Source organism: Sturnira hondurensis, unplaced genomic scaffold (assembly GCF_014824575.4).
Source record: "Sturnira hondurensis isolate 20B ecotype Veracruz unplaced genomic scaffold, ASM1482457v3 Scaffold0009665, whole genome shotgun sequence".
Taxonomy (NCBI): Eukaryota; Metazoa; Chordata; class Mammalia; order Chiroptera; family Phyllostomidae; genus Sturnira; species Sturnira hondurensis.
Window position 1 is genome coordinate 43,970 of NW_028082296.1, and position 27,061 is coordinate 71,030.

Below are 27,061 nucleotides of genomic sequence, written 5' to 3' on the forward strand. Positions count from 1 at the left end.
GAGAATAGATACACATTCAACCAGAACAGTATGAAGAAACAAGAATTCACAAAAATGAGGAGATGCTTAGGAAACTCTGGGACAACTTTAAATGTTCCAACACCCCAAATCATAGGGGTGCCAGAAGGAGAGGAGGAAGAGCAAAAAAATGAAAACTTATTTGAAAAAAATAATGAAGGAGAACATCCCAATCTGGCAAAGGAAATAGACTCCCAGGAAGTCCAAGAAGCTCAGAGAGACTCAAAGAAGTTGGACCCAAGGAAGCACACACCAAGGCACATCATAATTACATTACCCAAGGTTAAAGAGGAGATCTTTATCTCCTTCTATTTAATCTTAAAAGCAGCAAGAGAAAAGGAGATAGTCACCTACAAAGGAGTGCCCATAAGATTGTCAGCTGATTTTTCAAAAGAAACCTTGCAGGCAAGAAGAGGCTGAAAAGAAGTATTACAAGTCATAAAAGGCAAGGCCTTCCATCCAAAATTACTCTATCCAGCAGAACTACCATTTATAATGGAAGGGCAGATAAAGTGCTTCCCAGATAAGTTCAAGTTAAAGAAGTTCGTCATTACCAAGCCCATTATATGAAATGTTAAAAAGTCTTTTCTAAGAAAAAGAAGATGATCAAAACTATGAACAGTAAAATGACAACAAACTCACAACTATCGACAACTGAACCTCAAAAACAAACTAAGCAGATGACTAGAACAGGAACAGATTCTCAGAAATGGAGATCATATGGAGGGTTAGCAGCAGGGAGTAGGATGGGGGAGAATGGGATAAAAGGTACAGAGATTAAGAAGTATATTTTATAGTTAAAAATAGGTAGGGGGAGGTTAAGAATAGTATGGGAAATGGAGAAGCCAAAGAACTTACATGTACAATCCATGGACATAAACTAGGAGAGGGGATGCAGGTGGGAGGGGGGAATGCAGGGTAGAGGGATATAAAGGGAAGAAAAAACTGGGATGACTATAATACCATGATCAATAAAATATATTTTAAAAAAGAAACCACATAGAAGAAGGGACTATCATACATGCAGTTTTCATCTCCCTACTACCTCCTTAGTTTCTCCCTACAAGACCTTCTTCATTGGTTGCCCCTTTGCACACTTGACTGCTTATCCACTTATTGAAATTATCTTTGTGAAACACAGTTAAATTTTTTCACTTATCTGCTTTGCTTATTTGCTTCCTTCACTTATTTGCTTCCTACTGCATTTACAAAAAAGGCCAATTCCATTGTTCTGACCTTTGGATCTCCATTTAATCTGATCCTGCATATCACTATGACCTGGTTTATACAACTCTCTTTGCACTTACTGTTTTCAGCCACGCTATCATTCTTCTCATTCTTGCTGTTGATTTAACATGCTGTGTTTTACACCTTTTGCGTTTGTTCTTACTTTTGGCATGACTCTCCCTCTTCCATCCATGCCTCCTATTTTTCTTATTTCTCAGCTTAAGTGTCACTTCTCAACCACAGCTTTCCCTTAACCCATTATAAAAAGAAGGTTATCAGTCTCTCCATAACATTATCTGTTTTTATTTTTATATTTTATTGTTTATTACTTTGTTATTTTTTAGCATTTTATCTTCTATGAAAATGTCAACTCTATGAAAGAAAAGACTGTATTATTCTCTGCCTTATACTTAGTGCCTAGAAAACATATGGAATTCAGGGCATGAAATAAGATTTTTTTAACAGATACATTTTTGTCTGCATTTCTGGTATTATCTCCTTAGACTAAATACCTCTAAGTGGAATAATTGAGGTATAACTAATTGTTTTCTAGGAAGTACCTATAGTAAGGTTGTTAAAATTAACAAAAAAGAAATGTGACTCTGGCTAAATTAGAATTTTAGATAAACAGTGAATAAGTATAAGTTTTTGTATAAGTATGTTTTATACCATATTAGGGACATTCTTACAATAAAAATATTCCTCTTTTAATCTGAAATTCAATTTCAACTGGGCATCCTGCATATTACCTGGCAATGCTGTCTTATATGCATTCCCAACTGAAGTGGCTAAAAATGAGGATGATATCATGGTCTCTCTTTCATCATTTTGTAAAAAAGCATGGTGCATGCATGTGCACACATGTACCAGAAACAGAAAAATGTAAATTCATATTTAAATTATAATATTTTTATATAACTTTTATTTCATTGAATTCCTTCTTGAAGTCCTACTCATTCTATACAATTCCATTGATGCTCAGTGGACATCTTTCTGAATCCATGTGTATATCTTAACTAGATCATAATAGTATTTTGATCCAAATGGACTTCATTTACCCTAGAAAAGCAATAACATGGAAGAAATATAATTTTGGTTAGATAATGTGGTATGTACATAAAAAATGACAATATACCTACTCTCACTTCTCAGAAAACATTATGAGAGTCAGAGTCTGGGGTGTGTTAGGTCACTAAGGATGCTCAAGAACCCAGAAACTCTGGGAGGATGGTTTCTGATCTAAAATTTCCTAAATATTTACCTAATACATGGCATGCTGTTTGGCCACTCTATAAAAAAATTTTGGCTTATAAATAGACATGGGATTAATTCTTTTTAAAAAAGTATAGCTAGCAAAGAAAGTTAGAAATTAACTTTTCATTTTGCTACTGTGTTTTTCTCTCATTGTAAACTCATATAAAAAAGATGCTAAGTGTACGAATTATATAACAATATCTGTTTTCATCCTTAATTAATCTTTAATAAGGTTTTAACAAGTTAGGAACTTGAAAAAGAAATATGAAAACCTAGGAACCACATTAAATGAAACGACATTTAAAACTCTGAAGTAGAAAAAGGTTCTCATTAGGGGGTCTCTGCATTTTAAAAGCCTCAAAATTAAACTTGATGCAAGTAATTTTCATAAGTAAATGAGATTTTAGCATTTTGGTAAATTAGGCACTGCATTATGCTGAAAGTGTCCTGTCTATTGTCCTCAGCCAGAAAGGTTTGACTGTTTTATTTAACATTTCCATAAAATATAATGTTTTCTGAGTTTTTGCCGTTATATTTGCTGGCAGTGACTTTCTATCCTCTGTGACTTACATCAGCAGGGTGTGTCATCACCATGAGTAGCAGTGGGAAAGTCAGAAAAAGACAAAGGAACTATACTGGAACGTCTGACTTCACCAGTTTGGAACCATTTTCCATTTATATATATAATTATAGAATAAGTAATTATATTTAAATGACATCTTTATTAAATTATAGTAGCCAGGGCTAATATGCACTGAACCCTCATATAGTGTGTTTAAGTGTGTAGAGTGTGATGTAAGCTTCCTGGCCTATTTATCTCCAAGTGAACATCGTTTAATAATAATAGTAACCTGCCAGGAAATTCACCATGAGTTTGTAAACAATAGCCAGTGACCCTGTGGAGCAGCCTGTTTTTGCTTTTCTCTGTGCCTTTATGGTGGTCAGTGTCATTGCCTTCAGGTTCACGGGCTTCACGGAAAAAGCAAGGCCTCCAGTCTCAGAGGATCTGAGCTTGACTTTGTGTTATTAACTACGTGTCAGTGAATAACTATAACTCATTTGAGTCTCAATTTATATTTATAATACGGAAAGTTGATAAATTAATAAGAAAAATAATTAATCTAAAACAAGCACTTACCACCATACTTGTGTGTGGTAAATACTCAAAAATGCTACTTCACTTTCCTCTTCTCCCACGAAGTCCTAAAGCCGTTACACTGTATTAATACTTTACTCTTATTGAGTGCGTATATGTGCCAGACAATATCCAATTGTTTTATTTATATTGTCCTATTTAATCCTCACTATGCTTCTATGAAATAGTATCTACTATTTTTATCACTACTGTTTATGGAGGAAGAAAATGAAATACTGATGCTCAAAGATATTAGTCACCCTCAGATATTACCTTACTCTACTGTGTCTTCATTATGCACCTGATCACGTAAAATTTGAGCACACAGTCTTTTTAGACATTTATTGCATTACATATAACTCTCCATCAACTATATTTCAATTTAAACATTCAAAGTGTCTTAACTAAGTGTAATGCACTGTGTTTGGCACTGTGGAGAAATACTGCCCACTACTGGCCGACAGTCTCTGTCCCCCCAAAAAACTCAATATTGGGGATAATTTATATTGGCTCTAATCTCAAATCTATTGACTGAACAATGAGGCTTATTCTATGATCACTAGAACAAAAAAATGTAAACAACCATGTTGTAACCATCGATTAGAAATTAAAAATTGTTAATATAGATAAATTGTCAAGACATGCAGCTGAGAATTTATATACATACTAATGAAATCCGGTCACCAGAGTAATTTATGCAGTTAAGGCAACTCAATTAGAAGAAAAAGAATAATGAATATAGAATTAATGGAAATAAGTAATTCTAAATTTACTTATTTTCAGACACAGGGAGTTCCATTTTTCTAACTATACTGCTGGGTGAAATAATAAAATTTAGATATGAATTTATTGCTATTTAATCCCAATTATAATAAACACTTAAAGAAAAATATAGTTTGGTTTTGTCTCCTGTAAGCATTGGAGTTTGAGATGAGAGGTCTTTTTTATTTTGTTTCTTTCAGACACATGAATATCAAGTTTTATCATCTGATTATAAGAGAAGTCACAGACTGATATTTTAATAAAATATAATTAGAAACTGATAAATAGTGAACTTCATACAGCTTAAAATAAACTTCATGCAGGACAATAAAGGTATATTTACTGCCGTCTCTCCGCTGTTCAGGGCCTGCATACCAGCATAATTTTAAGTTTCAGGATAATAGGAGCATCAAACAGTCAGAGTGACTTTAAACTATTCTGCCATATACTTTCCCATTGTGGAATAAAAGTTGATTCAAGTTTTCATTTCTGAACTGTAATAAGAAGTGTATTATCAGGTAGGCATTTGCTTTTTTATTTCAAACAGCAAGAAAGCTGTATTAGATTAACTATAATTCTATGTCTTTCTTTGGTTGCTCATTGGCTAAAATACAATCTACTTGATTGTGTGTATAAATATGGACAGTTATCACCCTGGCTGGTGTAGCTCAGTGGATTGAGCGTGGGCCTGTGAACCACACGATCGCGGTTCAGTTCCCAGTCAGGGCACATGCCTGGGTTGCAGGCCAGTGTCCAGTTCCCGGCAGGGGATGTGTGAGAGGCAACCATACATTGATATTTCTCCCTCTTTCTCCCTCTCTCTCTCCTTCCCTTCCTTTCTAAGATAAATAAATAAAATCTTTAAAAACAAAAGTTTTAAAAAAAATATATGGACAGTTATCTACATTCTTAACACAGAAACTTTGGTTATAAAAAAACAAAGATGACAAGATAATTAAATTTCTAGCCATTGAAAGACATTTCTTTGACTTGTACTTTTCTACCTTTCCTGCAGTATTATAATACTCAAGTCTCTATTAAAATAAATGCTAAAAATAGTTTCTGGCTAAATACTAATATAACTGAGTTTTGAAAGTAAACAAGTCAGGGTACTATCAACCATACAAGTACTGTTTGTCTCAGTATTTTTTCTCATGATGCTGTGCATTTCCTTCAGTTTTTCTACAATTGCTCAAAACATTTTGTAAAGTAATTTTTGAAAATTACCATTACAATGGAAAGCATGTTCATTTAAATATTCAAACTATGGCCAATCTACCATGATATCAATTTTTTTAAATATTTATTTATTTATTTATTTATTTTTTAGAAAGGGTGAAGGGAGGGAGAAAGAAAGGGAGAGAAACACCAATGAGAGGAAGAAACATCAATCAGTTGCTTCTCTTGCACCCATAACCCAGGCATATGCCCTGACTGGGAATTGAACTGGCAACCTTCTGCTTTCTGGGGCAACATTCAACCAGTTGAGCCATGCCAGCCAAGGTAATGCATATTTTTAAATAGAAAAAGAAAGTTACAGAAAGAATATTTGAAAAAAATCATTCTACATTTGAGTGTATGTGTCTTTGTGTTGTTGAAAAGATTTTTTAAAATAAATGTTTCATTTTTAGTAGTGAGACTACATACGCTTGCCAGGGCTGCCATTACCAAAATACCCCAAAACTAGATGGCTTACACAACATAAATTTATTGTTTTAGAGTCCTGGAGGCTAGAAGACTGAAATAAAAGTATCCTAAGAACCCTAAAACACCAATACCAAAGAACATATGCACCCCAATGTTCATAGCAGCACAATTTACAATAGCCAAGAGTTGGAAGCAACCTAGGTGCCCGTCAGTAAATGAATGGATCAAAAAACTATGGTACATATACGCAATGGAATTCTATGCAGCAGAAAGAAAGAAGGAGCTCCTACCTTTTGCAACAACATGGATGGAACTGGAAAGCATTATGCTGAGTGAAATAAACCAGGTGTTGAAGCACAAATACCATATGATCTCACCTCTAACAGGAAGCTAAACAACAAAACAAACAAGCAAGCAAAATATAACCAAAGACATTGAAATAGAGAACAGGCTGACGGTGACCAGAAGGGAGGGAATCTCAGGGGAATAGGGGAGGGATTTAGAGGAACAAATATAAAGGATACATGGACAACAACTGAGAAGGGTGGAAATGAGTGGAGGGGGGAGCACGGAGGATTGGATGGGATGGGAGTAATAGACAGAAAACTGTACTTAAAAAATAATTAAATAATTTTAAAAAAGAAGAAAAAAATAAAGCCCTTACATACTAGTTTAAAAAAAGAAAGAAAGAAAAAAAAGTGTTGGGATGATAAGCTCCTTCTGAGGGCCGAGAGAGAAGGACATGACCCAGGCCTCTTTCCTTGGTTTCTAGGCAGTCAACTTCATGTTCACATGGTGTTTTTCTGTATGAATATCTATCTCGAAATATTTCTTATTTACAATGCCATCATATTGATTTAGGGCCCACCTAATTGCTTCAGTTTAATTTTATTATTTCTATAAAAGCCTTGTCTTGAAATAAGGTTACATTCTGAAGTAGTGGGAGCAAGGACTTAAATATGTGAATTTGAAGGATACAATTCAACTTATAATAGGAGCATATGTTACAAAAATTTTGACTGAGAGAAGTCTCATACTATTTTATTCTGCCTTTTTAGTTAGAGAAATGTAAAAATGAACTGATATGGTTTTACAAATATTTTATGAAATGTTTATATTTGCATAAATTATTTCAGTGAAATTTATTTTTAGATATATGGCTTTTATTACATATTTAATTTAAACTCTGATTGTTTCCTGAAATATTTAGAATTTAATTATAATATATTCATAAAGCTCACAGGATTATAATAAAATATATTTGGGAGGTAGTAACCACAAGATATAATCCTAGATTTTCCTTGAATTTAGTTAGTGCACAAATCAGAGGTCCAACCCTATGGCAACATAGACTATGAACTATTGTGATTACTGTGCACTATTTTTTTTCTGGCAGAGTAAAATTTTTTAAAGTTTAATTTGTAAATGATCCTTGCTAATGTCTTTATTACCTGTGACGCATTTTTTATTGTTTTTCAATGACAGTTGTCCCAATTCCCCCCATTGCCCACACTGCCCCCCCCAGCACTCCCTCAGTCATTTCCGACCCCATTGTCCATTACCGTGGTCCTTTATACGTGGTCCTTGACTAGATCCTTCCCCTTCTTTCCTTTATTTTCCCTCTCCTGCCTCCCATGTGAAGTATTTTGGGGAAAATATGTAGACTCAATGTCTGTTGACTGCATCGAATTAATGTATATATCAGATAAATGGTAGTGGTCCTTACATGTGGAAAATCAGGCTAATAAGTAGCCATATCCCCATGTGAATTGTGGGTGTCCATCATTAACTTCTAAACATTGTTCAGAGTTTGAAGAAATAACATTGTTGAGTACACATTGACAAGACTAAATCAAAAGGAAGAGTGATTAAAATGGGTACGTTTAGTGTGAAAGCAAATCACGGTAGTCTTTTGAGTTGTAGTAAAGGATAGGGTTTAATTCGAATGATAATAGGGAGTGTGTGTTTGTGTGTGTTGTGGATGCTTATCGAAGTATGATTTATATGCAATAAATGCACACATCTTTAGTGTTTAGTTCAATGAGAATTTTTAGTTCGTACAGTACAATCACCACCTAAAACCAAACCTAGATTATTCCCTCCACACGAAGCCACATCTGTGCATGTTTCAGTCAATTCCCTCGCTTCAAAAACAACTCATTGTTCAGACTGACATCATCGTAGACAAGCTTTGCTTGGCTTCTTTTTTCAACATAATGTTTTTTTAAGATTTTATTTATTTATCTTTAGAGGGGAAGGGAAGAAGAGAGGGAGAGAAACATCAATGTATGGTTGCCTCTCATTTGTCCCCTGCTGGGAACTGGCCTGCAACCCAGGCATGTGTCCTGACTGGGAATCGAACTGCAGTCCCTTGGTTTGCAGGCCCACATTCAAGTCACTGAGCTACACCAGCCAGGTCAACATAATGTTTTTATAACTCATTTGTATTGTTTTATATGTCTGCAATTTGATTTTTCTTGCTTCAAAATAGTATCTATTGTCTGAATATTTCAAAATGTATTTATTCTCCTTTGATGGATATTTGAGTATTTCAAGGTGTCGGTTATTATAAATTAGGCTTCTCTGTATATTATTTTACAAATATTTTTGTGGATATACACATACCTTTTCCCTCACTTCTCTTAGGTGAGTACCTGTGAGTAGAACTACTAGGTCATAGGGTAAGAAACTGCCAACCAGCTTTTCAAAGTTGTTCCACATTACATTATTATTAGCAATGAATAGGTGTTTCAGCATGTGAATTTTTTATATTGCCCTCTTCCTCTTGGAGATTGTCAGAACTTTATGAAAAAGGCTTGCTTTCCACTACAATCTCTATAAGGGCAATAAGAACACAAACAGGACTTCTCTCTGACTTACACAGGAGTGTCACACACAGTTGAAATTCAGGGTAAGTTAAACTGTACCTTCCTTTCTATACCATTCTGCATTAGATCACATTGTGAAATTGTTCACATCAGTGGCTGAAGACATTACTGAACAGCTTGCCTGAATGGACTCACACAAAAGGATAGGTAGAGAAATGCAAAAACTGACATTTTCTGAGGTGGGAGGGCATGGAGGTAATGGCTACTTGAGTGCATATGTGAGACAACTCCTGAGGCGGTCTTGAACTAATAAAGCTGGAATGCAGCCCAATTTCAGAAACTATCAGTAGGGGCTGAGCCTGAAAAAATACCACTGTTACTCCTTGCCAGAATGTTAAGGGAAAATATTGTCTGGTTGAACTTGGACACTGTGTCAGAGATGAAGAAACAGGTACATGTTTTGCATTTGACCTGGATATATAGACTACCATAGAAAGAAAAATTATTTTCTTTCCTAAAAATGAGTTTACTTCTTTATTACTTTATTTAATAACTGGTTTCTAAATATTTACAGTGGCTTGGTAGCGAAGGAGTGAAATTCAGAATTATCATTACAGTTGACAATTAAGTCACTGAAGTTTTTTTCTATTAGGTTGAAAAAAGTGTTTTGTGATGATCTTTGGTTAACTGAATATCATGAAGTGAAGTAAAATAAACAAACAAGCAAACACCTTCTGTGTCTCTATCATATATGACTTTGGAAATTTCTAGTAATAAATTTATAAAAACTTACCCACTTTAAATCAGCAGAAACAACATTTTTTTACAGAATAGTCATTGAGAAACTGTTCCTTCAAATATTTTCTTTTTTACAGAGATGTCTTTATATCTACAATTTTTTGCAAAAGTTTATTTATGTTGTTTATGTGAGACTCTGAATACATTTTCATATAAGTTACATGCCATATGGTTGTTAGGTCAAATATCAAACTCCATGTATTGTCATACACAAAGCATAATAAAATAATAAGATATCTGCATTGGAAAGTTTATTCTATAATTCTGGGTAATATTGAGACTGAAGAAAATAATTTCAAGTTCCAATTTTAATTCAAGAAATAAATTAGTGATGTCTTAATGGTAGCAGATCAGATTTTCATATATTTCTTATGCCTTATTTACATTACTTGGTCTCCATGTTGTCCCGGGCAATGAGTTATATTAAGGTCCTTTGTGGGCTGACTTATGAGAAAGCAGAGGTTATATTAGCCACCTATAAATTCATGTGTGTCATTGAAAGGTGTAATACCTTAACAGCCAAAATAATATCCTGTACTAAGCTAATGACACAAAACCTGAAAAGCTAATACAAAAGTTTAAGAAGAAGGAATAGTCACATAGTCAAAATTGTTGTTCATACAATTAATCAGTTAACTTTAGTCAGTCACAAGTTGGAATCAGTTTCTCTTGCTCTCATTTTCTCTTACTTTCTTGGTAGTGGGAACAGTTTGAGAGTCTCACCCAAGTTTTCTGGGTTAAAACAAATGGATTCCAATCATTTATTGTATATTTCTTTCACTCAGCTCAAAATTCAAAGTCCCTGAAAGTTCGACTGAACTTTGAAATTAAGATAATGTATTCCAAGGTACAGAAAAAACTGAAAGGAAGGCACCATTTACCAGAAAATGGCAGTTGGGGGAGATGTGGTTGGTTCTTCCTTCCCCCAAATATCAGATATTATTAGAACGATGAATGAATATTGAAGGATTCAAAGAAACAAGAAAACTCCACAAAACTCCAAAATCACAATTCTGTTTGTATGAGTTCAAGATGGGCAACATTAAATGATCCACTAATAGAGGTTTTTAAATGACTAAAGACAAATTATAAAAACAGCAAAAAAGAAGATTCATGTATCAGGCCTTGGGTAAAGTAGATTGGGTGTTGATAAAGAAAACGTTTCTTTGTTTGGCTTTTGTTGTCTCATTATCCTGACCTGGTGTGAATACTAGCTCTGACATTTCAAAGCTTTGTGATTGGGGACCCCTTATTTTACTCTCTGATCCTCATGCTCATTATCTTTAAATGAAATAAATTCTTGCCCTGACTCATGTGGCTCAGTGGATTGAACACTGGCCTGTGCACCAAAGGGTTGCTGGTTCAATACCCAGTCAGGGCACATGGCTGAGTTGTGGGCTAGGTCCCTGGTGGGGGGCGTGTGAAAGGCAACCACACATTGATGTTTCTCTCTCTCTTTGCCCCTCCCTTCTCTTCTATCTAAAAATAAATTTTAAAAATCTTTAAAAAAATGAAATAAATTCTATTGTCCTCAAATGGTTGTGCAGAATTAACTGCAATATATATTGAAGTGTTTTGCACAGTTCTTGAAATAGAGTCATCTCCCAATAGATGGTAGTTGCTATAAATACATTATTATTAGTAGTAGTATTCCTTTTTAAAAAATATTTTATTTATTTATTTTTAGAGAGAGGGGAGAGGAAGGAGAAAGAGTGGGAGAGAAACATCAATGTGTGGTTGCCTCTCATGTGTCCCCTACTGGGGAACTGGCCTGCAACCCAGGCATGTGCCCTGACTGGGAATCAAACCAGCAACCCTTTGCTTCACAGGCCCGTGCTCAATCCACTGAGCTACACCAGCCAGGGTGAATTTCTTTACAACTATTATTTAATTTTCATTTATTGGGTAACATGTTGTTATTTTTTATTTGAAACTTTTAAATCTTAAAGCATAAAGGAATTAAAATATTTCATACATTCTCTTTCCTCTTTGTTTTATTTATTTTTTCAATGTTTTGTTTTATTTCATTCTTATTTTTAACTTTTTAAATTGTTGTTTGAGTACATTTGTCTCCATTTCCTCCCTACCACTCCCCCCCTCCCACCCCAGCCATTTCCACCTCCCACCCTCGATCCCACCCCCCCCTTTGGCTTTGTCCATGTGTGTTGTTATTTTTATCATAGAGAAAATTGACTAACTTTTATCAAGTAGGTTCTACAATTTCCAGGCTCTGAGAAATAATTTTCATTTGTAATAATCAGCTATTTCATTTTGCTTAATGATTTCAGAAAAGTGTTAACTACCTAAAAGATATTGAGAAAATGTCCCACTGCCCTTCATGGTAATGTTTCCATTGTCTTTTATCAATCCATAGAATATGGTTTTTTGAGCAAACACAGTGGTGAATGGAATGCACAAATATATACAAAATTAGCAAGTAGACATATGGAGGATAAAGACAGCAGGTGGTATCACTTCAGAATATCATAGTTCTTTTTTGCCTTCATGTTTAATTTTTTCCAGTCTGTACGGTGGAAAACTCTAGATATAATCTTCAAACAATAATAGTAAAACCTTAGTCTGGTGTCCAGGCTGGTCCAGGAATATTGCCAAGGAACAGGGAACATGCGACATTAATGGCTGCATTAGCTTGTTAGTGGGGCCGTAACAGAGCACAACTGGGTGGTTTAAACAACACAAATTTATTTTCCATCTGGAGGATCAGATTAAGGTTTGGGATCAAGGTGTTGACCAGGTTGATTTGCTCTCAAGCCTCCCTTGGATGTGCATCTGCACATCCTAAACCAGACACTTAAAGCATTAATCAAGACTTTCAAAAATATGTATATAAATATAACTTATGACTTGTCTTTTGCTCCCAGAATAGGGGAGCTTTGTTGGCCAAATAGCATTAAATATCAATATTAAATTAAATGCCTTCTTGTTCACAGAAGGACAAAGGTGTTATTTGTTGATTAAGGGTTCTATCATGCACGTGTGATTTTGCTATTATATTGTGGTTCAAGAAACTAGTATTCGTCCCAGACAAGACTTGAGAGTTAACTGAGAAATTGCTTTATCAGTGGCACCACAACTACCCTGAATTAAGCAGAATTAATTAAAATCACTGTTTCCTTCTGGAGAGCTAAGTTTCATAGCTTTTATAAAATGTATAGGCCATATATATCAAAATCAGCCTCTTGAACTGGCCTTTGATTGGCTACAACATAGTTTTGTAATATCCTACTCCAAAGTTTTTTTACTGCTAAATGCTTTGTTCAATGCCAATGACAGCGTTCTGTTAGACGTGCAGTGCAGGAGAAGAAAGCACAGAAATCCGTGCTTTGAAACCTTGTTCAGTGCTTAGATAACAGTCATCTTTAAGTCTTTTTCATAATATAAAAAGTCAGTAAGGAGCAGTGCAAGATGATAAATTGTCTGTTTTGGCCATTTTAAAGACTTTCCAATGGAAAGATTATTTTCATAAATGCCAGCTATGCTAAAATGCAAAGCATAAGTCTGATAAAATAGTGCATATGGTTGTTCAATTAGATTATCCTCTCCCTCTTCAAGGAGAACTGCAACTAATGGGCCTAATTGCCTCTGAGAGCTTGGGACACCTTTGTCCCCCCCGACATGTTTTACATTTCATTTGAGCAACGAGAGCTTTCTGTAATAATGTCCTTCCACTGTAACGAAAGAATGGAAGTCTGATATTAATGTTTAAACAGGCTACAAAAATGGAAAATGGAAATATTTTTGAACAAGAAATATCAGCCAAAGAGTGATAAACTCTGCTGCTAAAATATAGTAAACATGTGAGAGTCTTGTTCATTTTCATTATCAGTCAAAAAGGATACATACCTGGCAACAATAGTGGATAAATGTACAAATATAGGAGGAGACTTTCATGCTGAAAAGTCCCAAAGATTTCTCTCAGTTAGTATATAGAACCACCTGGGAGAGAATGCACCACCTCAAAAATTTGTGGCAAACACTCTGAATTTCACATGGAAAGATGAATTTTGGAGTGTCTTTCTAGCATGAGACCAGATTTTCCCACCTGAAAGCTGGAACTGAGTCTATTTTTTGTATATGTAAACAATGGGTCATGTTGCAGGGTTTTCAGATGAATGCAGGAAACAAAGTATCTCGGAAAACACAGCCAGAAGAGCCATTGGTGTGTTCTCACTGAAAAATAAAGCACAGCTATACATGCATATTAAGTATATATAACTTGCAGTGGTGTGCATTTTATTATCAGCATTTAAAATGTAGTATTCTTCCCAGGCTGGGTAGCTTGCTTACTTAGAGCATTGCCCCAGTAGGGCCACGTTGCAGGTTGGGCCCCCTGTCAGGGTACCTGCAGTGGTTGACCAGTGAGTGCCTAAGTAAGTGCAACTACAAAACTTTCTCTCCCTCTCTCTCCTCTCACCCCTCAGGTCAACAGATAGAAATAAAATAAAAATAAATACAATGGTTTATTCCTGTTGGTTATCATTTAGAGAGTACATAAAATTTGGGATTATATGTGTGTTAGAAGAAAAGATGAGAGAGTATAGCATTCAGTGGGAGTCTCTTGTATAGGTGGTGGGGTGTGTGTCCTCTGACCACACTCTTCTTCTGTAGCCTGGTGTCCCTACAGCAGATGGGTGGTAAAGTGAAGACACACATATAGTATCTCTGTCACAAAAACTCGTTTTACACTTTCTTTACTTAGCAAGATACTGCCAGGAGAACTCCCCTGGTGGCGTCTTTCTACCTGATGATAATCCAAGCCTTCTTCGCTAGTGTCTAGGTTACCTAACATGCTTATAAACTGGGATAGTAATAGCATACATATGAAGAGCTGGCAAGAGAAAAAGCAACAGGGAATTTTTTATTAAGGAGAGGCTATTTTTTAGCTTTTGTAATTATCTCTATTTCTCTCTGATTTTCTAATGAAGCTCATTAACAGTCAGGAATCCATTTTACCAGAATGAGTGCTCATGAGTTTCGAAGTTAGAGACTCACTACTTTCTTTTTATTCCTGCTCTTATACCTCTGTTGTGCCTTTTACCACCAAACAGCCAAAAAACTGCAAAAGGGGGAACATAAATAAAAGAAAGGAAGACTGGTAAAGAAGGAGAATGGAGAAGAAAGGGAGGGTTTGTGTGCAAAGATGAGGTTAGGAATAAGAAGGAAAGAGAACAGTATGGGGGTTATTAGGGTTTAGAAGAGAAAGGACCACAGTTTTGATCTCATCCTATTTGCCTTGTTTGCATTTTGAGGACAGCACATATCACCAGTGTTTTGACTGACACTAAGTCCTGAAAACACAAAAACAAATTACATGAGTCAGTAAAAGTTTCGAGACATTTGAGAGCCCAGAAACCTAGAAGCAACCCCTTCAAGGAATAGGAGCACTTCCTAAACCCTAGTTAGTCTAGTTTACCACCTAACAATCTAACCGTTTTATTTTTATTTATTTTTAAAAATTGTTTCTATTTTTGGCATTAACATTTAACCCTCTTATACCACACTCTCTGCCCTCAGAATCACTGCACTGTTGTCCATGCCCATGAGTTCTATTACCTTTTTGCTCATTCAGTCTACCCTCTAGTCCCTCTAACACTGATATCTGTCGTCCTGTTCTCCATTTATGAGTCATTTTCTGTTTTGCTTGTTAGATCAACTTGTTCATTAGATTCCACATATGAGTGAAATCATATGGTGTTTGTCTTTCTCTGTCTTATTTCACTTAGCATAACGTTCTCCAGGTCCATTCATATTCTTTCAAAGGGCAAAATTTTCTTCTTTTTATGGCTGAATAGTATTCCATTATGTAAATGTTCCATAGTCTTTTTTTCTTTTCACTTTACCTATGGATATTTGGGCTGATTCCATATCTTCACAATTGTGAATAATGCTGCATTGAACATAGGGTTGCTTGTTCTTTTGAATTAGTGTTTTGGGTTCCTTCAGGTATATTTTCAGAAGTGGGACTGCTGGGTCAAAAGGCAGATCAATTCTAAATTTTCTGAGATTCCTCCATAATGCATTTCACAGTGGCTGCACCCATTTGCATTCTCACCAACAGTTCAAAAGACTTCCCCTTTCTCCATAGCCTCACCAGCACTTGTTAGTTGATTTATTGATGATGGCCCTTCTGGCAAGTGTGAGGCGATATCTCATGCACTTTTAATTTGCATTTATTTCATGATTAATCATGCTGAGCATGTTTTTATATGTCCATTGGTCGTGTGTATGCCCTTTTTGGAGAACTCTTTATTCAGGCCCTTTGCCCATTTTTTAATTGGATTGAGTGCTTTTGGTATTGAATTTTGTAAGTTCTTTTTAAATTTTGGATATTAACCCCTTATCAGATGTATGGACAAAAATGTTCTCCCATTCTATGGATTGTTCTTATTTTGTTGATGTTTTCTTTTGCTGTGCAAAAACTTTTTGTTCGATGCAATCTCATTTATTTATTTTTTCTCTTTTTTCTATTGCCTGGGAATATGTATCTGATAAAATATTTCTATAAGCCATGTTTGAGATTTTTCTGCCTATATTTTCTTTTATAATTTTTATGGTTTCAGGTCTAATATTTAAGTCTTTTATCCATTTCAATTTATTCTTGTTTGTGGTGTAAGAAGGTGGTCTAGTTTCATTTTTCTGCATATATCTGTCCTAGTTTCCCTACACCATTCATTGAATAAATTATCTTCATCCATTGCATGTGCTTGTTTCCTGTGTTGAATATTCATTGACTGGTTCTCTGAAAAGTTAAAGAAGGTAGACAAACCTTTAAACAGACACATCAGGAAAATAAGAGAGAGGACCCAAATAAATATAATCTGAATCAAAAGAGGAGAAATAACAACTGACACCAAATAAATACGAAGGATTGTAAGAACATTATTATGAACAACTGTGTGCCAAAAATTGGGACAACCTAGGTGAAATGGATACATTCCTGGAAACATAATCTTACAAAACTAACTCAGGAAGAAACAGAGAATCTGAATAGACAGTTTACACCTAGTGGAATTGAAGCAGCAATAAAAAAACTCACAACAAACCAAAGCTCTATACTGGATGGCTTCACAGGTGAATTTTACCAAACATTTTGGGAAGAATTAATACTTCCCTTTAAACAATTTCAAAAAAATGCAAGATGAAGGAGGACTCCTGGGCCCATTTTACAAGATCAGGATTATCCTAATTCCCAAACCATATAAAGACACTATAAAAAAAGAAAATTATAGGCTAATATCCCTGATGTACATAGTGGCTAAAATCCTCAACCAGATATTAGCAAACTGAATAAAACAATACATCAAAAGATCATACACCATGATCAAGTGGGTTTTATTCTAGAATGCAAGGTTGGTACAACATACACAAATCGATAAGTGTGATTTACCACATAAATAAAGTGAAATGTAAAAACCACTTGGTCATATCAATGGATACTGAGAAAGCTTTGATAAAAGCCAGCACCCATTTATGGTAAATACTCTCAACAAAGTGTGAGTAGAGAGAACACACCTAAACATAATAAAGGCCATGTATGTCAAACCTGCTGCCAGCATCATACTCAATGAGCTAAAACTACAACATTCCCCTTAGTATTGGCAACAAGACAGGGATGTTCACTGTCACCTCTCTTATTCAACATAGTACTGGAAGTTCTAGCCACAGCAATCAGATAAGAAGAAAAAATGAAAGACATCCAAATTAGAATGGAAGAAGTAAAACTGTCTTTATTTGTGGGTGATATGATACTGCACAGAGAGAACCCCAAAGATTCCACCAAGAAACTACCAGATCTGATAAGTGGATTCAGCAAAGTAGCAGGATACAAAATTAATATCCAGAAATCAGTTGTATTTTGATATGCCAATAATGAACTAACAGTAAAGCAAATTAAGGAAGTATTCCCATTCACAATTTCTTCAAAAAGAATAAAATACCTGTGAGTAAACATAATTAAGGATGTAAAAAACTTGTACTCAGAAAACTATAAGACAGTGAAAAAAGAAACTGAAGAAGATACAAGTAAGTGGAAGCACATACCATGTTTATGGAAAGGAAGAATTAACATCACTAGAATGTTCATACTGCCCAAAGCAATCTATAGATTCAACACAATACGAACAAGATTCCAATGTCATATTTCACAGAATAAGAGCAAATATTAAAAAAAACGTATATGGAACCACAAAAGGCCCTGCACACCAACAGTGATCCTGAGAAAGAAAAACAAAGTTGGGGCAATCATGCTACCTAATATGAAACTACACTATATGGCCACAGTAATCAAAATAGCATGGTACTATCATAAAATCAGACACATAGATGAATGGAACAGATGAGAAAACCAAGAAATAAACCCACACCTTTTTCGTGTTAAATTTCACCTGAGGACATGCTTATTGATTAGAGACAGAGGGAAAGAAAGGGGGAGAAATATTGATTGGTTTTCTGTTGTACACTCCCAGACAAGGGACTGAACCCTCAACCTAGGTATGTGCCCTGACTGAGGATTGGACTTGTGACCTTTTGGTTCATTGGGTGATGCTCCAACCAACTGAGCCATACTGGCCAGGGCACAATCTACCACCTTTTAAAAATTCCAGCCCAGGGGGAAAGGAAAACAGAAGCTAGTCCTCAGGAAGCTCCCTTCCTTCCACTGGTTTGCCCTCCTGCGGCCCGATGCAGGGCTGGTCTGATAGCACTCTTGAGGTGACAGTCTAACCTGTCTCCTGGATGTGCAACTCTTTTTGTGTTTCACCTGAAATTGCTTTTAGAAAAATGTTTGTAAAATTCTTCTTCTGATCTGTCACCACTGATGGATCATTTAAAAATGGATTTCTATTACAAGATAAAATACAAACTCTGAGTCTGAAATTCAATATTCTACCTGTACAATCTTTTCCCTGACTGCCTTTGTAAACACTCTCCAGTTATTTTATCTATTACAACATAAACACTGTCCCCACATCTTTTATCTGCCTGCTGAGCCACACAAATCATTTCCACACTTGAGCCTTTGCTTACATCGTCCCACCCACCTGAGCTCCTCTCTTTGCCCATTCAAATCCCAATTACTTTTCTTCATGTCCCATTTTCTCTGTCCGATAATAATTTCCCATGCACTTTCTAAATGACTGCTTCATAGCACTGTATTATTGTATTGAATTTGCCATGGGTACCTTTTTCCTCTTAATAAAATACAAATTTTGAGATAACTGATGTTAACTTAGAGTCTTCTTTTTATAATTTATGTTATCTGGTGTGGTATGATATTCATAGCATGCACTCACAAATTATTAAATGAAATACAGACTTCAAAGATCTTTTGGTTTCAGTCCTAAAGGCAAGTGTTTAAGGCCAAGAAATAACCTTCATAACCAATTGCAAATTAAGAGTAAAATAAATACTAAAACTGCAACAGTTTAAAGACATATACGAGTTATACTATAACATGAAAGTAATTTATAAAATTTCAAATATAAATTATAACCTTATAATACAACACACCTTGTTTGATATTTAATAAATAAAAGAAAATTTTATAATACCCTTTGTTGAATTATAAGTCTTTATATATGCTTAAATTTTACTAACAATGTAACTATTAAAAGTAAGGACAGATTGACCTATGGTTAATGAACACCATTCTGACGATGCAAATTGTATTCCAAATAAAAATAATATAATAAATAAAAAACACATTCATTTGGTGATATTTTAAATTATGAAGATGCCTCTGAAGTTCTGAAAGTTCCCAATTAAATTATTCAAGTAGTTGGATGTTCTTAATTCAAATATCATAGAAACTATACATTGAGATGCCTTTAATACATACAGTGATAGCAAAAACCATTTTTCCTGTTTTGTTATCATAGTTTTTGTAGGGAATATAGACAATAATAAAAAGGCTTATGCTATCTACAAGAAAAATGCAGTTATATCATTTTCTTTTTTCTAATAAAAACTTTAAAATATTTTTCTCTTTGATACTCTCTTCTTTTAAATCATAAATACATTCTGCAATAAAAGCTAAGAAGAAACTTGATCTCTTGGTGAGTTTCAGGCATTTGACAGTTACATAGGTCAGCTCATCAGGTAGGCAGTGATTGTTAGCTTCAGCCAGCAGTATATAAACCCTTATAAATATTTCATGCAGAAGTGAAACTGCACTTAGATGGATGATTAATAGTTCTGTTGTTGGTAATCTATTGTATCTCTTTTGCATGGAAAAAGCAATTAGAAAGACATTTCCGACTATCCTAGACAGACTTTAGATGCTTCATAGCGGAAAATTAAAATTTTAGACATCGCAAAGAGTGCAATAAATGTGCCATCAGTCGCCACATAATAATAATACCTGGGGGACCTGAATAAGTACATAAGACCACAATTTGACCTACCTTTCTTCCTTCTGATAGTCTATTTAGATGAAGCCATACAATTATTTATTGTAACAGTAGATTTTTGTGCATGTGTGCAAGAGTGTGTCTCTGTGTGCATGTTGTGAGCAAGAGAAGGAAAAAGGAGAGAAAGAAAAAAAACTCACTGCAGAAAAGTAAATATTAAGCATAAGAAATATCAACTTTGACAAGTACACCAAAATAAATTTGTATTCATGTAGGTCATGTATGTAGAACAACAATTTTGAAATGAATTTTACTATCAAACTTCCAGAATATTTGTATAAACTTGACTAAAGTTGATTTTTTTTCAATATGGAAAAAAATAACCTTGCCCTGACTGGTGTGGCTCAGTGGATTAAGTGCTGGCCTGCAAACCAAAGGGTCACTAGTTTGATTTCCAGTCATGGTACATGCCTGGGTTGTGGGCCAGGTCCCCAGTAGGGGGCACAAGAGGCAACTACACATTGATATTTCTTTCCCTCTCTTTCTCCCTCCTTCCCCCTCTCTAAAAATAAATAAATAAAATCTTTGAAAGAAATATCTTATAGTATCCTTAGAGTCTTTCATTTTACTCACTGTAAACTAGGTATTATAAATTAGACAAATCATTCTGGGCTAAAAACTGCCCTATCAGGTTTCTGTCTGGAAAAAAATTATGGTTTGTATTGTTATTATTATCAGCATTTACATGGAGGAAATGCTCACAATCGAAGAAAACTTTAAAAATGCAGTTTAAGATGAGCGGAAAATACTGAGTTAAGTTCATGTTATTAGGAATCCATTGAAAATCCTTCACAGGCATTTCTTTGACTCCTTTATATTAGCAAAGATAAGAGTTTTTGGTCTTCTTTTAAAGAAGAGAAATCAGACCTATAGAAGGCAAAAGGTCTGAATTCAGTTACCAAATATATCTGCATCTTTTATTATTATTATTCCATGTAACATGATCAATGTTTGAATAATGAGAATATCAGAATTATGATATTGTTTTATTTTATATTTTTAAGATTATTATTTTTTTTTAGAGAGAGGGGAAAAGAGAGAGACAGAAAGGGAGAGAAATGTCAATTGGTTGCCTCATTCAGACCCCAACCAGGACCTGGCCTGCAACCCAGGCATGTGCCCTGACCAGGAATAGAACTGGTGACCTTTTATTTTACAGGCTGGTGCTCAACCTACAGAGCCACACCAGCCAGAGTTTGAAGATATTGTTTTAAAATTAGTATGGTTGATAGTTATCTTATACTATTTTCAGAAATAAAGACACAATTTCATATACATAGAATATACATACATACAATATATACTTTCAAATTTTAACTTCAAATTCTAAGTGGTATAAGGGTAGAGTTTTCTGATTAGTATAACAGGGACTTATGATATAATAAAAGCTAAAATTTATGCAGTACCTCTTTCTTTTGTTATCATTGTCCTTCATCCTCCAGCCCATAAAACGAAGTTTTGAATTGGTTAAAGGTGAGTGTTGAGGGTCATGGTAATAAATAATTGAAGGAAGTGAATGATTGTTTTAACTTGCTGCTAAAACCATGTTTTTTATGTATTGTCCTCACTGTATCTGTTCTCAGAATCCCAACACTCATTTATATTAGGGTTTATGTCTGTGATAAAGTGATTTTGGACAAAAAGAAATGACAGTGAGAAGAAAAAGAGAGGAATGAGAGGATGTCCTTACAAATAATTTTTAAATGATACTTTTATGGGGAAAAGGTGGGATAACTATAACTGAACAACAATAAATAAAAATAAATAAAAGCACATCTGATGCATATTTCATCATAGTTAAAATTTTCACTTAGTTATAGGTACTATAGTATTTCCGTATAGAAATAAAATTTCTACCTATTGTTCTAAATTAACTAAATATATTTGTTTTATTTACATAGAAATTTTTTTTAGTTTAAAATGAGATTTGAAACAAAAATATGTAAAATATATTGACCAGTATGAAGAGCTTATTGGAGAAACCAAAATTTATTGAGTCTTAATGGAACCTCTGCTGTACAACAAAAAATATTTTATGCAGACCTATCTATCTATCTATCTATCTATTTATTTATTTGGGTTCAGGCCTGATAGTCTTTTTCTAGTATGAGTGTTCTTAGCAATATAAAAGGTGCACATAATAGATTTTTTAGGGTGACTTGATATAGGTAATTTTCAAGCCAGAACGGATATCCAACCTAGTTGTGGCACCTAAATGTTCATCTTGATGGCAATCATTACTCCTCTCCAGAAAACAGGTTACTAAGAGAAGGCTTCAAAAACAGAGGGGCCAAGACATGAAAACGACCAAAATGTCCTCTGATAGATGATTGGATAAAGAAGATGTGGTACATAAATGAGGTCTGTCTGGAAAAATTCAATCCATTGGTAATACAAAGAGAATGGTTTGCACAGCATAGATGTAACCTGTCAGCCAAAGAGAGTAGATGGAATGAGCATATGTGAACAATGACAACTTCAATGTACTAGCCAGTGGTGACAGTAGATGCCCTTCAGTGAGCATGTGTACTGTGTAGCTGTTGCATTCAAAATGAGTGAGTCAAGAAATAAATCTGTGTCAAATTTTGCCTTAAGCTTGAACATTCCTCTGTGGAAACTATTGAGATGATTCAGAAGGCCACAGCTGTGGGCAGCTGGTGATTGGCAGCTTCGTCACTACAACACACCCACTCATGCATCATGTCTCATGCAGAGTTTTTAGTGAAACACCAAATGACTCCATTGACTCAGCCCCATACAGCCTCAATTTGGTGCCCTGCAACTTCTGGCTTTTTCCAAAACTGAATCAACTTTGAAAGGTATATAATTTCAGATCATTGTTGAGATTCAGGAAAGTACAACGGGGCAGCTGATGGCAATTAGGAGAACTGTGTGAGGTCCCAAAGTGCCTACTTTGAAGGGAACTGAAGTGTCATTGTCCTATGTACAATATTTCTTATATCTTGTATCCTCTTCAGTAAATGCCTCTATTTTTAATATTAATGGCTGGATACCTTCTGGATAAACCTTGTATACAATGGAATACTACTCAGTCATAAGAAAAGATAACATATTGCCATTTGAGACAATATAGATGAATCTTGAGGAAATCATGGTAAGTAAAATGTCAGACAAAAAGAACCATACCCATATGTGAGATATAAAACCAAAAGCAACAAATGAACAAACAAAAGAACAAAAGTACTCCTAGATGCAGACATAGTATGGTGGTTACCAGAAGGAAAGGGTCTTGGGGTACAGTAAATGGTAAATGGGGTCAAATATTTATGGTGAAAGAAGAAGATCTGACTTCAGATGGGGGGCACACAATGCAATATATAGATAATATATCATTGAATTGTGTACTTGAAACCGATATAATTTTATAACTGATGTCACCTCAATAAATTAAATTAAGTATGCCTCTTCTCCTTTCCAGAGAGAGGGTTGAGGGAGACAGAGACATGATTGAGGTATTGTATCTCTGACAGCTTTGTGGCAGAGTCTATCCTTAATTGCCTATCCAGCTGTGGGAAAATTTTATTAGACACATTTGTTTTTCCCTTTGCAACTTGTGTTCTGAAGTATTACCCTCCAAGTCAATTGTGTTGCTGTTTTCTCAGCCATGTGAATAATGTGCCACCAATATAGGCATTGGTTATTTTGACTAAAAGAAGTATCTAACCGTATACATTTTATGAGAATCTAATTATTTGCTAAGAATTTGACTTGCATTAAAGAGGAAATTGACCTGATTTTATATATCTGTGTTTTAATATACAACTACCTATAAAGAGCCATTTATATTTAGAAAATTGGAGTAAAACAAAATATGGCCACAGTTTTATCACAGTTGTCAAATGGGCATAGATACACACAGTCTACCTCTCTCCTGGTGCATTCGCCTGCCTGCTCTCCTTATGTCATCAATAAAACTGCTTCCCTCTGCCCTCTGAAGGAAAGCAAGATTTGGGCCACTTCATCTCTGAGAATGATTCTAGCCTTAGCATTTCTGATCCCTCTAGTGCTATTTTTCTGAATGGATTTGTTTTTGTTCAGTGATGTTTAGAGTTCACAAACCAAACTGCATGTGAAATATTGCCTACCTGCAAAGGATCTCCAAGGGCACTAGATGAGGTAATTATGCCGTGCAAGAATGATTGTTTCTGAGATAAGAGGACAGAACCATACAACGGCAACACTCTCTAGGTAAAAATGAAATGAGTCATTTGATGAATTTCAAGGGGCAAACTGAACAACTTTAAAAAAACTTTTCTAATAACAGAAAAAAAAAGAATTCCTAGAGCTATGTGTTAGTTTACTTAGATTGGTCTCACATTTGCCAGTCCTAAATATTACTTTGTGTGTGTGTGTGCGTGTGTGTATGTATTTTTCTTTTATTCGCTCCTTTCTTCATTCATTCCTTCTCTAATACCCTCTTTTCCTCCTTTATTTTTTTCTTCTGTCAAGAATTTCCCAATGCAAATCTCTTCTTCTAATACCATGTGGCAGTTTCTTCAAATTTACTATGCTTTCTTTTTCTTTGAAATCCCTATAGATATTATCTAAATGTTTAATTATGCATTATCTTATAATGATTTGACATCATTTATTAACATAAATATTTTCTCTGATAGTTTGTTGTAGCTAGAAAGCCATTGTGCCACTAAAATTTAGAAAATAAACCAATGTTTATATAACCTAGGTTAAATATAATTATTACTACTAATGTGAAGCCCTATGTGAAATATCTGTTCATGTCTTTTATCACCTCTCTATCAGATTGTCTTCTAATTGATTTGTAGGAGTTAACTTTATATTCCAAATGGAATTTTTCCTCAGTTGTGTTACAAAATCTACTCTAATTAAATATATGTATGTATGTGTGTGAATATATATATATTATGAATGGATTTGTTTACTTAAAAGAAGATACAGGATCGTGTTTTTCATGAACTTGGGATGAGGAAGGATTTTTTAAAGCGTATTTTATTGATTATGCTATTATAGTTGTCCTTTTTTTCTCCTTTATTTCCCTCCACCCTGCATCTCCCTGCACCAGCGTTCCACTCAGTTCATGTCCATCCGTCATACATATAAGTTATTTGGCTTCTCTATTTCCTATACTATTCTTAACCTCCCCCTGTCTATTTTGTACCTGCCATTTATGCTTCTTATTCGCTGTACTTTTCCGCCCATTCTTTCCCATCCCCCTCCCTGCTGCCAACCCTCCATGTGATCTCCATTTCTGTCTTGTTCTGGTTGTTTTCTTAGTTTGTTTTTGTGGGACCACCCGGTCTGCCAGCCACTGCCTTGCTACATGTCCTTTCTGCCCCAGCTGCCAGTCTCCACCCCTCCTACCAGCCTGATGGAATGTTTCTACTTTCACTTGGGTTGTCAGACTTCCATACAGTCAGACTTTCTGGCAATTCTGGTTATTTTTGGTTTTTAAATTTGTAATAGACAGAAAACTGTACTTGAAAAATATTAAATAAATTTTAAAAATAAATAAATAAATAAATTTGTTGTTGTCCTTCTTTTGTTTTTTCAATGATACAAATTATATCTACCTAAGCCTCCATCTTGGCCGGAAGTTCCAGGAAGGATTGTTTTTAAACAAATCATAAAATACAAACCACAAAGAAAATAATTGGACATTTTTACGGCATTAAAATGAAATTGTATTTCAATGAAAAGCAAAGAGAATGAAGAAAACAAGTCATACCACCAACGAGTATACTTACATCAATTGGAAGACATTATTTCATTGTCTTCTGGCTGCTTTTTTATGGAAATAAGCTATTTGTCATTCCTTTGCATTCAGTTGATCTTCATCTTTGCTTTTAGGACTTTTTTTCCCTTATTTGCTCTGCTATTTTCCCTTATTTGCTCTGCTATTTTACCAGGCCATGTCTAACTGTGGGTTTTCTTTTTATTAACTCTACTATGATTCTTTGAGTTTTCTAAATCTGAGGAAAGATTCTAAAGAAAATCTAGGATATTACTTTCTGGGATCTCAATGAAAATGGACTTACCTAAAATCTTTTTATTCTCACCTTCTCTAAATGTTATTAGACAGAGTGTAGACTTAATCACTTATTCTCCCTGTTTATTTTATTTTTTATGTTTTTATCTTTCTGAGTAATTTTTACGGAACTACGTCCCATTGCATTAATTTTTTATGCAGTATGTCTAATTAATTTAACTTGAAGTATTAAAATTTAACACTTATTTATTCATTTTTGAAGTGATTATTTACTTTAAAAATATATTTTATTGATTATGCCATTACAGTTGACCCATTCCCCCCTTCACTCCCCTCCACCCTGCACACCCCTCCCCCACCATTCCCCCCTTTCCCTCATGTCCATGTGTCACAAGTTCTTTAGATTCTGTATTTCCCATAGTATTCCTGCCCTCCCCCCTGTCTATTTTCTACCTAACGTCTATGCTACTTATTCTCTGTACCTTCTCCCCCCTTCTCCTCCCTTCTCCTCCCACTCCCCTGTTACTAACCCTCCATGGGATCTCCATTTCTATGGTTCCACTCCTGATCTAGCTGTCCTCTTAGTTTGCTTTTTTTTAAATTTAATTCTTATTCAAGTACAGTTTTATGTTTTATATTCCCAGCCCTGCCCCCCAGTGTTCCCCACCTCCCTCCCATTTCCGGCCCCCACCTTAATTATTGTACATGTGTGCTTTATACGTATTCATGTGAGTGCCTCCCCCTTTACGCGATGATCCCCCCTTCCTCGATGATAACCATCCATGTGATCTCCATTTCTGTTATTCCGTTCTGGTTCTAGTTGTTTGCTTAGTTAGTTTGTTTGTTTTTGTTTTGTTTTGTTTGCTTTTTTGTTTTTTAGGCTCAGCTTGATAGTCATGAGTTTCTTGATATTTTACTGTTCAAATTTTTTGATCATCTTCTTTTTCTTAGATAAGCCCCTCTAACATTTCCTATAATA

General features: G+C 34.9%; 1 long non-coding RNA gene across 1 annotated transcript; it reads right to left on the bottom strand.

Moving 5' to 3' along the window:
* Window positions 1-5,215: 5,215 nt before the first annotated feature.
* LOC118994660 (uncharacterized) lies at window positions 5,216-25,262 on the bottom strand. The gene is made up of 3 exons (XR_005068116.1): window positions 25,167-25,262; window positions 17,270-17,278; window positions 5,216-5,227 (listed from the first exon to the last, which is right to left on the bottom strand). It is a non-coding gene; the product is annotated as an uncharacterized LOC118994660 (long non-coding RNA).
* Window positions 25,263-27,061: the final 1,799 nt, after the last annotated feature.